The sequence below is a fragment of the Lepisosteus platostomus genome, chromosome 1 (assembly GCF_059453375.1).
Source record: "Lepisosteus platostomus isolate fLepPlt1 chromosome 1, fLepPlt1.hap1, whole genome shotgun sequence".
Lineage (NCBI taxonomy): Eukaryota > Metazoa > Chordata > Actinopteri > Semionotiformes > Lepisosteidae > Lepisosteus > Lepisosteus platostomus.
Window position 1 is genome coordinate 31,952,228 of NC_142611.1, and position 18,222 is coordinate 31,970,449.

At 36.5% G+C, this 18,222-nt stretch overlaps 1 long non-coding RNA gene across 1 annotated transcript in view; it reads right to left on the reverse strand.

Moving 5' to 3' along the window:
• Positions 1-13,224, reverse strand: part of LOC148677887 (uncharacterized) — a 35,206-nt gene extending 21,982 nt beyond the window's left edge. Inside the window, exon 1 of the long non-coding RNA XR_015935730.1 lies at positions 12,941-13,224. This is a non-coding gene — a long non-coding RNA (uncharacterized LOC148677887). The remainder of the gene's footprint in view (positions 1-12,940) is intronic.
• Between the last annotated feature and the right edge of the window lie 4,998 nt (positions 13,225-18,222).

Below are 18,222 nucleotides of genomic sequence, written 5' to 3' on the forward strand. Positions count from 1 at the left end.
AATAGAATATGATTTTTTCTATTCGAAACATGTATTTTAAACATTTAATTAAGAAGTAAAAACCTTACAGTGTACACAGATTTCTAAGCTGATCAGGAGGAAGAAAAATCACCCCTGTTTCACGCATAAAAAGTGGTTATTAACTATTTAAACTTGTTTTTATAGCTTTTAAAGTCGTGCAATGTCTAAGCAGGAACACATCATTATATCTTATATATGAAAAATAAATCTAAATGTGTGTCTGTGATACTCAGCTGTACTGAAAAATAAAGCACCGTTTTTCATTCAACAAGTGCCTGAGTCACTGTGTCCATCCTATATAATAATGCCACAATATTATAAACGCCCCAGTTAGGCTGGGTAATCGTTTTGACCAGCCATTCATGTACGTGGTAGGCTGTAGATGTTTTACCGTGCATTTTCAATGGCTGCATCTGTAGCTTGCTGCACCCAGGTGGTTCAAAGCCCGATCATAGTGTTACATTTTGTTTGTTTCTTACATAGCCGAATATATATAGTTTATTATTATAGCTTGTTGTGAAAGACATGACCCTCTTTCAGGTTTACATCTGGATTGAACAATCTATATTTTGTCTTAATCCAAATTTCAGCAAACAGTAATCAACAAACAGTGTCACTTTAAATTTAAAACTTTAAACCATATATTGTACTGTACAGTACTGTGCAGTCCAAAGACTCACTGGGAGGTTGTTTCTGGCAAAATTAACTCCAGCGTGAATGTGTGTATTTGGATGAATTATTATAAGAGATGGTTTCGTGATTAAGGATTTCTTCACGGAATTCTTTAAGTTAAATAAAAGAGTTGTCAGTAACTAGAAAACAGCTTATCAATATGCTGAAACCATACCATGACAGTGAAGACCGACATGTTACACCTTTAAGTGAGCCAGTGACTTACTCCCTTGTTACATGAAACATTTTAGACCAAAGCTCTCGTTTAGAGATCCTGACTGATTTGACTTTCTATTCACCTCATTTAGCTGAAGTGGAAAAAAGAAAACGTAGTTACAATTATTGGAAGGCACTCTGTTTTATTAACAGACACCCCAACTCAAACCTGTGCCATACAGCGATATAGACGTGGATAATGCCACCTCACTTAAACAATGTGGTTATTGCGTAAATCCTGCTGAACTAGAAGCATTGCGGAAGGCGATATACTGTACATTATTTGCTAGAGCATTGTTTAGTTCAAACAAGCAGGTCTGAGGAGTTCCCCTTGTTTATTGGTACCAAACCCTGATGGGACATCAAGTGAACGTTGAAACTCCACCAGACATTGTATGTACTGTTTAACCATAATCAAGGACCAATGCGCTGTACCTTTTTGTTATAGGGTTACTCCCTGGAAAGTAGACACAAGAAGTGCATGGACAATGTTGTGTGGCTCTGGGTGAATTTGTCTGTAAGCTGAAGTGTTATAGCGGAGGCACAGGCATGTATTGCTTCTTATAATTGTAAAAATGTTCCAATTTAAATGCAATCCAGAATATATTATTAATAATATTAATAACAAATGACCTAGAACGAGCTGTAAGCTGAAGAATTATAGAGGAGGCAAAATGAGTCTTGTCTTTTCAACCTGAAATTAACCTTTAGAGCAATTATTTTGACTATATGTTTTACTTAGCAGGATATATACAAATAGTTTATTATTATAGCTTGTTTTGTGCCTCTTTCAGTTTAACATCCGCATTAAGAAAATCTTTATTTTGTCTTAATATAAATTTCAGCAATGAGAAATCAGCAAATTCACTTTAAATTTTGATTATTAAAAACATTTCACACATACTGTACTATACTGTAGTGGCTTTAAAACCATATGGTATCATACTGTATATACAGTATATTTCTATGGTATATGATCAAACCGCATTTCATTGACGTGTACGCTACTGTTTTGGTATATCTGTGGATCTGACTTCATGGGATTCGCGTGTGGACGTAATCCAGCAGAGGGTTTGTTTTCATTATACTATGAATGAGTCCCTGAGGCATATCGTACAAGTTTCGAAATTATAAAAAATAAACCTTTTATGCATTTGCATGAGAGAAGTCATGAACTGCTTGCAAAGTAGCTGATTTTAACAGTTAATTTTGTTTAAAGAATTTAAAATCTGTCTGACTGTCCTGTAGCTTTCATTTAACGCTGTTAGCAGAGTTTGGGTTAACACACTGCACCCTTTTGAATGAAGTTGTCTCCCACCCCTAATTTAACATCTGATACGTCTTCAGTAAACTGAGAGACTAAACCCCACTATCGATAAAATATCTGCCTTACAACATTTTTCAAACTGCTCCAAAGTTGGGCGCAGAGTAAAATCCTCTAAACCATGAGAGGCACCACAATTACCTGTAATACAAACCGTAATATCCATAATACAAAGAACCACTAAAAACTAAGACGACCCCAAGTGCACGCATTAACCAAGAAAAAAATATTGGCTCCACAAAACAGATCAAAGACCCTGAACAAGACCCCAAATATGCCACATCCCCACAATAGTCACAGCAAAGTGAAAGTGGGGAACTGATTTTTAAAAACTTTAAAAAAAATAAAAAAAGAAAACATTACATGTCTAATTTAGACATTGTATGACTTTAAAAGCTATAAAACCGGTTTTAGATAGTTAAACACCACTTATTATGCACTAAAAGCGGGTGAATTTTCTTCCTCATGATCAGCTTAGAATCTTTGTGAATGCTATAAGTTAAAATGATTTTGCCAACACAACAATGTAAACACAAAAAATATCACATTGTCCTCTTAAAACCAGGAATTACTAAAGCTGCATCAGTGACTATTGGGAATGTGTATTGTTGGAGAGTGAAATAAAACCCCACACCCAGTTTCCCTTCCACCCAACTGTGAGGTGATAATGCACTAGTTGGCTGGCACAAAACAACCCCTCCTGTGCTCTTTCAGAGCATCCTGGAAAGGTTAATTTGAATGAATAACCTAAAAGACCTAAAAAACCTGCCTATCTGCTTCACACCACAGGAAGAGGGGAGAATATGATTTTTGTCCGAAAAGCGTGTTGTGTTTACAAAATTAAAGTGTTTGTGTTTAAAAGTTTAATTAAAAGGTAAAAAAAAGACTTACAGCATACACAAAGATTCTAAGATGATCATGAGAAATAAAAACACACGTTTTGTAATGGATTTTAAAGTCATACAATGTCTAATTTAGGCGGGGCCACAGTGTTTCTTATTTTGGATTTTCTTTACAAAATTAAAAGAATCAGTTGCCCATCTTGCTATACAGTATTATGTTACATTTTTATGTTTTAAGGAACTTCAGAACACTTCAACTGATACATTAAAAATGTAGTATAATGCATGCTATGGTGATAAAGCAATTAAGAACAGAACATCTCCAGTCAAAAGAATTTCATATGTAGTTTATTCTTATCTGACTAAAAACCGAAAATACAGAAAGAATTTCACAAATTAAAGAGTGGTTGAACCCAACAAGTTTGTGTTATTCTGCTTTATATGGTCAGGTGTTTTGCATACAGATGCAGCCATTCAAAATGGGTGGGGTATTTCGCAGTATACCCCGGTGGGCGTGTCGCATCAAAACGCAGTATCACGCAGTATCACGCGGTGTATCGTGTCATTTGACGTCATACCGGAAAGTATCCGGAATCACCTTGTAAAACCGCCAGGAGGAGCCAATAAAGCTTAAACTCTCATGTACAGCATTTGAGCTTTTAAATTTAAACTGTGTATTACAGCATGTTAATCATCAGTCATTAGAAAGTTGGTATATTTTATAAAAGCAAGATTGCTCAGTTGGGCAAAAGTACACAACCTAACTTTATCATAAATATTTTAAGTATGCAGAAATATTTTATGCATCAAAGCCTTTACCGAAGATATTACTCATATTATTAATAATGAATGACCTTGGACAAGCTGTAAACTCAAAGTATTACGCTGGTCCAAATTATTTGTCATTTTAAATGAAAAGACTTTATTTTTTCATCGACAAAAAGTAACAACACAGCATTCCATTGATCTAACTAACAAGGACAGGACATTAGCTAGCCAATATGATAAAGGAATACATTACTTTTTTTTGTTTATTTCTTTAGCACATTTATTTGAACATTTCCATCGATTGTACAAGCACTGAAAAACTGTCCAATCCTTAGTTCGTCGGGCATTTTCTTTTAGTATAACAGACACAAAAACTCCCTTGCTTTTAACAGAGCGTTCATAATTTCTAACAACGAAAATTATTTAAATTACGACACTTATCATTCAACCAGAGCTCAAAATATCACAAGGATCCTCAAGAGCACAACCAAGACTGTTTTAAAAGATACTTGTACCAGATACATGAGAATCCAAACTTTTTTATCTACGTCTTTAAAATTTATCACACAGTAACAAGTCAAATTTCAGGGGCGTCCGTATACCAGAGATTATGGTACCGCTTCAGAAAGGTGTCAACCAGTCAGATTCCAGGACCGGAATTATCTGTTTTATAATTGAGAATATGTAAGCACGTATCTAAATAAATTAATCATGATATTCATTTAAGGATCTAAATTTCCAAATCTATGTATCTATATAGCTGGTAGTATTACTGTATTTCACTTTCTTTGTAAACACGTTTTGTTAACAACCGAATCGCGGGTGGATTCTGTTTTTTGGTCTGTTATGGTCTGTAGCTCAAATCCTGCTTAACTAAAAATTAGACGCGAGAAGAGTATTATTGGACAATGTTGTGAGGCTCTGGCGGAATTTCTCTGTAAACTGAACAGTTATAGAGGAGACGGGTTGTGTATCGCTTCTTTTGACACTTGTAAAAAAAAAACATTCCAATGTTAATGCGACATGGAAGATAATGTGGTGTATTGTTCATTAGTGAAAAGATTTAATAATTTAATCTCTTTACTGTGCACATTTTAATCCGCTTAGTATTGAATATTTTTATGGAATTTTACCACTAAAGGGAAATTTTAGTAGCTAAGAATAAAACGCAGAGGAGCATAACGAAGGTCATAAAGGTCATAAACTATATTAATTTAGAAACATAAACATTTATGTAAACTGTATGTTGCTGTTATTGGTATTTTAAAGAAAAAATACACACCAATATTCAATTTCTCCTAAAGTATATGACATTTTTTTATATTTCAAAATAACACATGTTCATACTGTATGTACAGTTCACAGCTGTACCGCAGGTTGAACTGTAGGGCACAAATCCACCCGAACCCAAAAGCCCAACATATTAATGTGCATTCGCCTGACGCTGCACGGTTTTCATCACTCTCTGCAGGAGTAGTTTTTAATTCAGTTTGAATTATAACTGTACGTACTGTCTTCGTATTTGGCCAGGGCTTTAAAGAGAGGGCGCGCCAAAATGTTTGGGTGCCGTTGTCTGCGCTTTAAAGGTACCCCTGTCGCGGAAGAATTTGACCTCGGAACGTTGACCCAGCGTAATTATTGTTTCATTGCACTTTGACAGATTGTCTTTAAATCAATTGTTGTCAGAATATCCCCACCTCCAAACAAGAACAAAATTGCAACGATTTTATTAACTGGCTGTTTCAGTAACCTAAAGTATATATCTAAAGTAATAATTTAACAATATATGTAAATGTTTTAAGATATGTTTATGTTGTAAAGGTCTGTAGATTATATCTTTTTTTTAGTTTTTGTTTTGTTTCAAATGGCCTTGCAGATCAGATACTGTATCAAGGAACAAAACAATTATTGCGCCCGGCTCCTCAATGGAATCGCTTTAACATGCTAATGCCTTGGTGTAACACTCTGTGTCTACAGTACATTGTGAACAAACCGGTTACACAGGTATTTTCAACCCCCAACCAATGTTGTTTCATCGGTTGTTATCCTGTAAAGCGCTTTGAGGAGCCACCTTTAAAGGCGCTATATAAAATAAAGTTTATTATTTTCATTATTATTATTAATATTGATCATATTTTTCCTCCCAGAACTTGTAAATTGTTGTTGTTATTGTTATCCTGTAAAGCGCTTTGAGAAGCATACCATACAGCTTGTCAGGTGCATTCTTTTGTAAAATAATAAGTAGAGCTTTGGGCTTATTAGTGCTCCACTTATAGCAACCCAATGTAAATACATCATCAATTTCCCTACGGGATTAATAAAGTATTATCTATCTATCTACATTTTGTCTCCGTAAAGCCCTTTTACCAAATACGAAGACAGTACATACGGTTATAATTCAAACTGAATTAAAAACTACTCCTATTTGGCATTTTAGTTATGGAGGCAGAAAGACGCCTCCCCATCTCTGGGTGCCTGAATTGTCGCCATCTTTAACACGTTCGAAAAAAAGTTCATCCCAGCTACAATACATTATTTTTAATATTTTTGTGGTTAGAGGGAGAAAAACATTAGTATTTACTGCTAGTAATTAGTGTACGATCTATAGTTGAAATCTGAGACTAAATAAAAAGAAAAAGCATTTTCAGAGAGCAATTACGCTGTGTTTATGTAGAATTAATTGATTAGGTTTATGAGCAATCTAATTACTTATTCATTTAAAATGCTATATAAAATAAAGTTTATTATTAATTTGCTGGACAGAGTGGTGAACATTATTATGCAGAAGACAAAGATAACGATTTCCGTTAAAAGACATTTAATTAAACACGGGTTTGTGATATAAATGGGAATGGGGGTGACGGGAACTCTTAATCTAAATAAAAATAAAATAAATAAAACAGGTTTCGATAGTTAATAACCACTTTTTATGCACGAAACACAGGTGATTTTTCTTCCTCCTGATCAGTTTAGAAATCTATGTACGCTGTAAGGTTTTTACTTCTTAATTAAACTTTTAAAATACATGTTTCGAATTGAAAGAAATCCTCTTCCTTGTACAGTATGTATATCAGATCAACACGTCTTTTTTCCCCATTCACCATTCACCAGAATCACCATTCTGAAGCCCTACCATAATCTCTGGTATAGGGAGACCCCAGAATTCTGTCCCATAGTTTAGATAGATGATAGATACTTTTATTGATCCCATGAGGGAAATAAAGTAAATCATTTTCATTTTAGGAAATTATTAAACGCTTGGTTAAAAGCAAAGGAGATTGTCTGTTATAGTGGACATAAAAACAAGAGTTTGCTGCGGCGTTACTGGAAACCCAAATTTAACAAAAAATCGCTGGCATTATATCCTAGAAGACACAGACTGGCGCCAGACCGGGAGAATGCCCGCAGCGTAAAAGAAAATGACTGATGAACTTGGGATTGGACAGTTTCCAAGTGCTTGTACAATCGATGGAAATGTTCAAATAAATGTGCAAGAGAAATAAACAAAATAATCATTTATTTCTTTATCATATTGGCTAGCTAATGTAACTTTTGTACTGCAATAACGACAGCAAGTATTCATAAAAAAGGTTAAAATATTATAGCTTTTTATAAAGTATATAAACGTAATTTAGTCAGAAAGAGCACATCAACATTTTGTGTATTTTTCTATTTTATCTACCACTACCCAGCCATATACAGTATGTATAATATATTTATATTCCTAAATTATTATTGTTTATGATGTTCAGAGACATTATGCTTCTGTTATTTTTTTTGCCAACTACCACAATTTATATTGAGTGGATTTAAAGGTGATCAACGCAGAGAAACATTCAATGACACAATCGTTTCACTACCATCTAACACACCACCTCGATCTTTGGCCAGTGAATCACATAATGTACTATGCTGCATTACAGGCAACGCATTCTGCGTTCAAATGATGAGTGTATGTTTGTATGTAAAGTATAATGTAAGTACATATGTTTGACCAATTATTTGTTGCTAGCATATGATTAGCACATGAAAACAATAATACTAGCAGTTTAATAGTTAACCTTGATTCACCATAGTATCTGTTTGTCTGTGCAACACAAACAGCTCCAGTGTACTATTAAGTCAACAATTCCAACCTTTTTCCACCCAAGGCACACTTTGTAAAAACGATCAAATCTCACTACAAATCTCACTTTTTCAAAAATAATAATTTAAACCATTTCAGTAATGATAAAGAAAATTCAACATTTTAAATAAACTTTAGAGATTTTAATTTAGTGATCTGGATGTTGATGATGACTTTTTCGTATTTTTTAGTGGTATTTTCAATCTCATGGATGTGCACCCAAAAAAACTAATAAAAATGAAAACAGCTTCTCTTCAAATGGAGAAGATGACCTACTAATATGGTATTTTGTGTGAAGAAAAAATACAACAGTGAAACAGTACCATGCCTCTTCAAAGTAAAGTAAAAAATAAAAAAGAAACTAGATAAAAGACTGCTAAATTTGCTCTAACTACTCAGGGGTTATTAATAATTCTACAAATACCATAGGATGAAATATGCATCCCTGCAATCAGATTTTCTCCTTCACTTCAGTTTAACTATAAAGTTAGGTGGGGGTAGAATATTACTCTCTTAAAAGTTAATCTCTAACATCTCAAAAACCAATGAAGCACAAACACTGGTTTCAATTATACAAGCAAAATGAACTGTGCAGCCTTTAGGTTATGTTCCTATTACACAATCCCAATATCACAGCAAAGAAATTCTCTACAATTTCACATGAAGATCTGCTACTTCCAGATCCACGGAAATGTGCTGCTCTGCAGAGATCTCATTGCATGAAGAGGTACACTGGCAGACTTCACCACTAATTAGGGAAATCCTCATATACAGTATATAGCCAGTCCACTCTGCAACACATACCGCTCACACAACTCACACAGGTGTAGCAATGACACCGAGGACAGCAAAAAAATGGCGTGATCTACTCCAGATCTATCAAGGGTTGGGTTTGTAAATCAACAATAATAATAATAATTGCTTACACTTATATAGCACTTTTCTGGACACTCCACTCAAAGTGCTTTACAGGTAATGGGGTAATTCCTTCCACCACCACCAATGTGCAGCATCCCCCTGGATGATGCAACGGCAGCCATAGTGCGCCAAAACGCTCACCATACATCAGCTATCAGTGGGGAGGAGAGCAGAGTAATGAAGCCAATTCATAGTGGGGAATTAGGATCCACATGGACCGCAGGGTGAGCACCCCCTGCTGGCCCCACTAACACCTCTTCCAGCAGAAACCTTAATATTTCCCAGGAGGTCTCCTATCCAGGTACTGACCAGGCTCACAACTGCTTGGTTTCAATGGGTTGCCAGTTGTAAGTTGCAGAGTGATATAGCTGCAGTCGGTAAGTGAGTGGCAGTGAGTACTCTTTGAGAAGGCACATTTGTACCTCCACTCTGGACATTTTTTGTGAATGTACTGTCAGGCCACAACAAGATCATAACAAGTCATAAGTAGATCCAATATACATCAAAAGACCAAACCAATACACTTTACGACCCCAACAAACTATATGACCTTTACCAGTCATATAGATCCCATACAAACACCTTACACAAATACCAAAGATCACTAAATGATCAGGGAATTCAGATATTATTGAACACAGTACTAAACACACAGTATAACACCAATATAAATTTAATTATTCATTTTGTCTTTCACTCAACGTGTTTTTTTTTCAGTAAAGCACTTTGCAACAGTGTTGCAAAAGCAAAGCTTTATAAAGACAGAATGAATGATTGAATGTAACCATCAGTAATGGCTGAGTACTTCTGCTACAGCACTAAAGCTCTACTCATGAGAAAGTGTACTACTTTGAGTATGTGGCATTGTGCATTTCTCTTCTATGCTCTGCGTGTTAATATTTTTAAAATATTGAAATATATTTTTGTTTAGCAACCTCAACTTTTGCAATTGATCACTGAAACAAGGTTTCAAAATTTTATTGGCATGCTTGTGAGGTTTTGACATTTAAAAAGTGTAGCCTCCTTTAGAATAGACCAGCGGTTCTCAAACTTTTTTGACCAAGTACCACCCCTGATCAAACCAAAGCATCCTAGTACCACCTACAAGTCATCTTCTCATAAAACCACAGAAAATCTCAATGACCAACATGAGCGTGTGCGCACACACACACATATAATAAATATAGTAATAAAAAAACTTTATTTGATATAGCGCCTTTAAAGGTGGCTTCTCGAAGCGCTTTACAGAATGACAACAGGAACACCAACACTTAAAAATAAACAATAAAAAGCACCATTTCAGTGAGATGGGTGAGCCTGTTTAGTCAAGCAAAGCAGATGTGAATTCATTGGTCGAGCTTTGATACAACTCACAACAGAGTCTAACAGATTTTAAATCCTCAGGCATTTTCTTGACGGCCAAGGCCTCGCCTTGGATGCTGCAGTGCATCTACTTCATATCTGGAGCAATCACTATAATCCGTGCAAATATACAGCTGTGTCGGCTTGTCATCGCTCTAGCACCGTCTGTACAAACTCCGACGCATTTTATTCAGTCGATGCCATTCTCTTTGATACATTCATTCAGGAGCTGAAATATGTGCTTTCCTGTTGATAGGGGCTTACAGAACAGAAAGTCCTCATGGGACATACCCTCAAACTCGTATCTAACGTATACGAGAAAATTGGCCAAATCAAAGGCATCTACAGACTTATCTAATTGCAGTGAAAAGCATCTGCTCATCTTAACGCGCTCTATCAGCATACTTTTGACATCATCCGCCATATCAATAATTCTACGATTGACTGTGTCGATCTTCGCAGCTTCGCAGCTTTTTCTCCACACATAATACGTGTCAGCTCTTTTGCCAACGTTGAACAAAGTTCTTCACAAGTAGTGTGGGGCTTACCTGCTTTAGCAATCTGCAAGCAATCTGCAAGCTTGCATTTTTCCCTGTTTCAGAAGTCCATCTCAGAAGTTAAAATAAGTTTTTAGTTAATGCGCATGGGAGCAAAACACAGAGACGCTTGTTGTATTTTTCTCAAATTAACTTAGAACAGTCCTTAAATATTTTTCTGTTATCTATCACGCTTTCCTGTGCTTACAAGATCGGCATTGTTCCAAAATCACGCACATTCTCCTACCTCTCTTTGCTTTTTTAAAATACAATTGGTCACTTACACTCATAGCACACATTCGTAGCACACATTACATTCGTAGCTCTTGTGTCCACTCAAGTATTAGCGTACAATGTATCGTAGTACGTAGGCTGCGTATTTGACACAAATTATTTTATTAAAATAGAAAATATGAAAACCCGTCCCAATTTTTCAGTGCACACAACAAATTTCCAGGGTCATCTGGTGTACCACCTGGGGGCGCTCCGAGTACCACAAGTGGTACATGTACCATAGTTTGAGAACCATGGGACTAGACAGCAGACATAATAGGGCCCTAAGTCACTTACATAAGGTGAAGACACTTCCAAGGAACAATCACATCCTTCTTATATTGTTGAGGGCCAAAGACTTTACAGATAGTTTTACTATGATGGCCATAATACTGTAACGCTACAGGGTTCACATGGGCACCCTTGCTGCTGCCGCATCAGGTCAGCCCCCCACCGTCAGGGACTCAAACCCAGGCCTCCGGCATCACTCAACAGGGACCCAGCCTCTTGAGCCAAAGGGAAATCTCCCGATAGCCCAGCGGCAGCGGTTCCTGCTATTCACAGGGAAGGGCGGTGACGTCACCGCTCTGGTAAGACAGCCCTCGCAAGCAATGGAGGCCGTATGCGTTACAATACCATATAGAGACTAGCTACACCTACATTAGTGTTTCTCTAAATCTGACACAAACTGTACAAATTGTATTTTTACAAATACAACAGAATTTTTAAACATTTGATAAAAGAATATATAGTGTAGTTATCAAAACATGAAGTCATCAAAACAGATATTAAAATATTTATAGTACTTTAACTCTAGCATGTTACCTTGATGTCCCATATACTGTAATTCCTGATAATATCTAAAAATTACTGTTCACCTTATCATTAACAGGGGACTGAATAAAAACACAGGAAACTTTTCATATGGAATTTCTGGTACTCTGTCACGTTGCATGGAAGGCACATGGGCTTGGCTGAAATATTTTGGTGCAACAGTTACAGTAGAATAATTTTTCATATAATCTGGCCATGGTGTCTTCAACCTTGCTGTTTCTTCCTTATTCACAACTTCAGGATTTACTTTTACAAATGCTTTAAAACATTTACAAGGTTATAATGTTTCATATACACAAAATGTTGAACCACGTCACAGCTTAACACAGTCTTGCATACAGATGAGATCATGAATTCCACGTCGTTAAAGACTGGTCCATTAAAATTAATTAATTTTGTTCAGAAAATTAAAGGCGTGTGAGATAACCGTTTTCAGATTTCTTTACTAACATAGTTTCAATATATATTTAAAAGCATTTTCGCTTCAGTTTAATTTTTTAGCAAAACCAGTTTCTAATGCCTTTTCCTTTTAAGCGTGGAAATGACAGTCATGTAACTCTCACACTTTTAGGACAATTTTCTCAAACATTTGTAGGACATTTTTATGGAAGTAACCGTCAATAAACAGGACAGTGGATCCTAGACGGATAAGCATTCAATTGGTCATCTGGTCGCCCTCTCCAGGATAGAAACTGCACATATCCTTCTTCCCTATGCGGTATATAACCTTTTTCATAGTTTTAAAAATCTTTCAGAAGCTTTCACCACACACGAAACTATTTGATCACTCTAAATGTTTATGTAGTAAAAAACAACCTCTTCGATTCTTGACCACGTACACTTTTACTCTATGCTGGTACAAAAGATTTTAACGGATGCATTGGCATACGGATATTCTGTATTTTCAAGTATCGACTATTAAGAGATACATTAAGAAAAAAAAGAAAACTTAAACCATGTGAAACAAAATATGAAAAAAAATTACGTTGAACACTTTACTGTGTTTGATCGTGATATTCAACGTAATGAGTAGGAGGAACGCTTTTACCTGTAGCGCTGAAAAAGATTAAACGTGTCGCCTCCGCCTGTCTGAGGTGTTGCAATTGGTCTCAGAATAGCGTCTATCTTCATTTATTTCTCAGTTGAAGATTTATTTCACAAAATGTAAAAAGCACGTAAAGAGTTTTGAAACTTAACAGCTGACCTTTTACTGATATTTATTATGTTTCCTTCATAGGTAGAAAACTTCTGTCCGCATTAGAGTCCCCCATATCTTAAGCCAACAACTCTATTTGCATTTCAAATGCAAAGAGAATGAGCTGCTCTGGTATATGTTTGCAAAGCTTGTTAATAAGGCATCATGTGACATTAGAGCAAAACTTTCAGTTCTCACACACACCCTTTTACGTCTTTAACCAAGTGTGTGCTGGTTTAGAACTAACAGATAAAGTGGAAAATGTATGTCTATGAAGAGATAGTGTTCATATTAGTTATAAAATAAAACTATATGTTTATATAAGTGTATTAGCTTTAATATAAATTGCAAGCCATAGCTGAAAGCAGGGGCTTAAATTCAAAGGTTTACTCAATAAGTGATTTAAGAAGTAGTTGTTATAAATTAATTTCTGTCCTGCTCACAATTACAAGAAATGCACAGGTAAAAAAAATGTTTAAAGTTATTATCCTTTGTAAATACCAGTCTTCCAAACTATTTATAGGGGTAACCATTCTGAGTCACCTAGGAGTGACCAAATCAGTTTAAACAAAAACAAAAAATATTTACAAGGAAAATACATAGAGAAACCAGCTGACTTTAGTTCTGATACTATTGTGTTGGCAAATTCAGCCAAGGTTTGAATGATATCTGTGTAAGACTAAAGACTGAAACTCTTCAGGTAACAAATACTATAAACATGCCTTGGAGAAACAGCGTTGTTCATTATTGATTGTTATTATTGATAAAGTGATCTAAACATGAAACTGGTAATTGACTGATAGGTAATAATAATTGCTTACACTTATATAGCACTTTTCTGGACACTCCACTCAAAGCGCTTTACAGGTAATGGGGACTCCCCTCCACCACTACCAATGTGCAGCATCCACCTGGTGGTTTAATGTGTGGTTTAAATGAGCAGTCCTAGAGTGAAAGAATGTAGCTGAATTTGTTGCTCAAAATCTATATTGCCTAGGGCAAACACCCCCTACTGGCCCAACCAACACATCTTCCAACAGCAGCCTTAGTTTTTCCCAGCAGGTCTCCCATCCAGGTACTGACTAGGTTTACAACTGCTTAGCTTCATTGTAACTACAGTGTCAGTTTTGAGTTGCAGGGCAATATACCTGAAGTCAACCCTCCCATGCCACTGATCTATTCCCCCGTTTGTCACTATCACACAAACAACTCTTTTTGACTCTTGAGTCCCTCCTACTGTAGGTTCATTTTTACAGGATTTACATGCTTTCAACAGATTGACACTTGTTATGTCTTGTTACTTATGATACTTGTTACAGAATAGTGAAAGGAGCTGGTAAATAAGAACAGTGAGTAGTATATCCATACAGTATTCTATATATACTGTCTGGAAAGAGAATAATGCTACTCACACACTATGCGTCAGCTCAAAACTTAATTGTTGTTTGAACCAAACCCTTTGATATGTTTCACTATTTTTCTGCTACAGGTTTATAACTTTTTGCTTAAATGTATTAATAACATGTTCTCCGCTCTACAGCTGAAACATTGTCTTTGTTTTCTTTACCTTTCAGCATCGAATGAACCTATACCTGTTCCTTAGTAGCCCCATGATGCTGACACAGCTACCTAGTCAAATGTCTTCAATACATTTCTGCTGCAACCCACTATGCCTTCCACTAAATCCTTTCCTAGATCTCTTTGTCATTTCTTATCCTTCTTCCTGAGCTCCTTACCCTCTTCTCTCACTAAACCAGAATTCCAATACACATCCTTGTGCTTGTCAGATTGGCAGCATTCAATTCCATGTATGTGTAGAGCCATGTTTTAGTCATTGTCCGCGATACAGAAAGAGGCAACAAAACTTCAGGTGACACGAGAAATGGCTTTATTACATTGTAAACGTCCTTCATTTTAAATATTTTATGTAACCATAACATACAAGGTGACGTTTTTTACATACTTTATCTAAGGATTGCAAAAAAAAGAGGAACATACCAACTAAAATATAGTCATATTCATTTTCAAGTTTTGCAAAAGTGCTCTATCATTTCACGTTGGTGGTTATTGTATGGTTAACCACACATAAAAGGAAAATTCTAGCAGGACTTATAATTTTGGAGGGCTTGTTGCACCATGGCCTGTGCTGTCACCTAAACAGCTGATTTAACACATCGACAAATACTGCTTGTAAACTGAGCATGTAGATCAGTTTCGAGCATTTCTGGGGTGAAATGCCTGCTACTCAACCTGTACCTATTCAATCATACATCATGCTGAATCTCGTCAAGAAACTTGTTGATGCGACCAACAACAGTGCCCGTTTATTACCCATATAGTTTGACCACTATGTTCTCAATGGCCAAATGCCAAATGCTCAACAGTGCAGCATCATTTAATATATAATTGTGAGTTCAAAAACACAAAAAAGGAGTTAGGAGACCATGTTTCTCATTCTCTTACAGTGACTAGGAAGGAAGGTCTGCTTTCACGTCACAATTAGCGCCAAATCTCGCTCTTGCCCATGGTGAGAAAAGTGGTTTCTTGAAAGTTCACTTTTTTGTACTAATTTTTAAATTTGTAAAATTTTGCATTACTGACCATTTATTTTGTTACTGAGACTGCAGTTCTCGTTTAATTAATGTTTATCTTGTCCCTGTTTGTCTACTACCATATAGACCTGCTTGGTCTACAGCCTGACCATCCTCGTAGCCTGACCCTGCTATTTTGTAACTACTGTATATGTATATATACGGTATATGATTCCTGAAATCTGTGTAATCCTTTGGCTATCATTCCAGTACAGCATTTTAATAATTTAATTGACTCACACTAGAAATTGTTAATTTATATTCAGAAATATAATATATTTTTATATATATAATTTAAATATAAATTGCACAAATGCTGATTGAAGTAGAATCCACAAAGACTGTGTCCTGCTCCTTGGATGAAGGATTTCCCACAACACTGATATAGTACTTAAACTATAGCTTTTGATAATGAAAAAGGGGAACGATATTATATATTATAAATACTTTTCTGTTTGCAAAAACCATCTCCCCAGGGCTACAACATCACACATCACACATCAAACCCGAGCATAGATGTGAGAAAAATGCTAGATCTTGAGTGCGGGCAGGCAGTACAACTGGAGAGTTAAAAATCTTGGTTCGAGCACTTGAAATTTTTAATGCCAACACTTTTCCAATTTCCAATTAATATTTCACATCATGACAGAAAAAAAGAGCCAAAACATTAGGGCAGACAACTGCTGAAAACATACAATAATCAAGTTACCACAGGTCCAGCTGTGATCTCTTCATGCCACAAGGAGCATTCCACTAAAAGGTGATTGTCCTTAATTTTAAGTGCAAATATATTGCCACAGAAGAAAAAAGGGTGTAGAAAAAGATTATTACGAGTCTTTCTAACAGCTTTTCTCAAAAGGGGAAGCAGGGAGGGCGATACAAGGGAGAAGTAAACACATTTTTGTTTGGTTTCATAACATCAGTAATCTAAAATCTTTGCTGTTTATTGTTTTTATAATCCATTTTGTGGCGTAATGGAAAATGAAACTAATTAATAAAATATAAATTATACACTAGAGAGCTAGTTAGAGAGAAACATACCAAAAGCTCTTTATGAACATGAACCCATCCTGTCCCTGGGTGACTGTCTGTGTGGAGTTTATATGTTTCAACTATTCACTCTCCCACCTCCTCAGACAAAACGGCATCCAAATCCAAACGGGTCCAAGGGCAGGTCAAAGCACAGTCCGAGAGTCCATCAACAAGGAATCCATCCTGGGACACGACAAAGTTAAAATCCCCAGGAGGGGGGAGCACACGGACAAACAAAACATGGAGGTCCAAGGGTGATGGGGTGAGATCCTCCAGACCCCGGGCTCAGGAAGTGGGAGGTGTCGGGGATGAGGCCTATGCCCTTAGGAGACGGATGTAGGGTTTCCTGGTGCTAGGCGGGCCTCGTGACATCTTACCCTAATGATGAGCCCCGAGGACTGGAGGAGCTGGTCTTATCTTAAAATAATAACACTAAAAGGGTACACCTGGAGAGCTTAATCACACGAACAATAATGGGAGCAGTGGAGCGCCCTCTAGGCAGGGATGTCGGACGTGACATTAATTTGGTGCGTGAGCCAAATACATGGACAAAAAACGGAATCTTGCAACATTCCGCACACAAATTGTTAACATTTATCTCATACAGTATCAGTTAGATCAAGCAAAGTAAGGAGTGAATGGAAAGTTACCTTGTTAAAGAATTCTGTGAATACAAATATCCATGTTATGCTGTGGTCCCTGAAGTTCAAGGCTCTGGCAAATAGTAAGACAAGCTCCACACACAGGGTCTCAGAGCAACCTCGATCTTAGGATGGAGAAAGGCTTAATTGAGGGGTATGGGAGAAATGGACGAAGGCTAATTGAAAGATTGATGGAGCCAGGTGGAAGGAATTATGAATTAATTGAGATGCTTACAAGCAGACGAGTGGGGAGAGTTAAGAGACTGGGTTGTAAGCAGCGAGGACCAAAAAAAAAAGCTGTACACCTTGAGGCTAAGACAGCCAGTGAAAATAACTGTCTCCTTGATGGCAGTTAAATGGGCTGGCGAGTTAATGCCAATAAGGTGACTGCAGGAGAGGAAAGACACACCCTTGTAAGCAGCTCTGACACTAAGCAGGTGTGAGCCTGGCCAGTACCTGGATGGGTAACCTCCTGGGAAAGCTAAGGTTGTTGCTGGAAGAGGTTAGTGGAACCAGCAGGGACTTACCCTGCAGTATATGTGGGTCTTTATGCCCCAGTATAGTGATTCAATTCAATTCAATTCAACTTTATTGTCATTAAACTTACACAGGTGCATAGTATAATGAAAAGTGTTTCTCATTAGTCACTCAGGTGCAGAATATAAATAGGACAGAAGATAAGACAATAGACAGTTACACAATAGCAATAACAGTAACATGTAATAACATAACATAAATAACATGTAATCAAAACTGTGCAAAATTCCGCAAACAGAGAAAATATAACAGGACAAAAACAGTGCAAGGTAATTCTGGGAACAGTGCAAAAAATAGTATGTTAAAAAACAGTGTGGTTAATTAATAAATATTA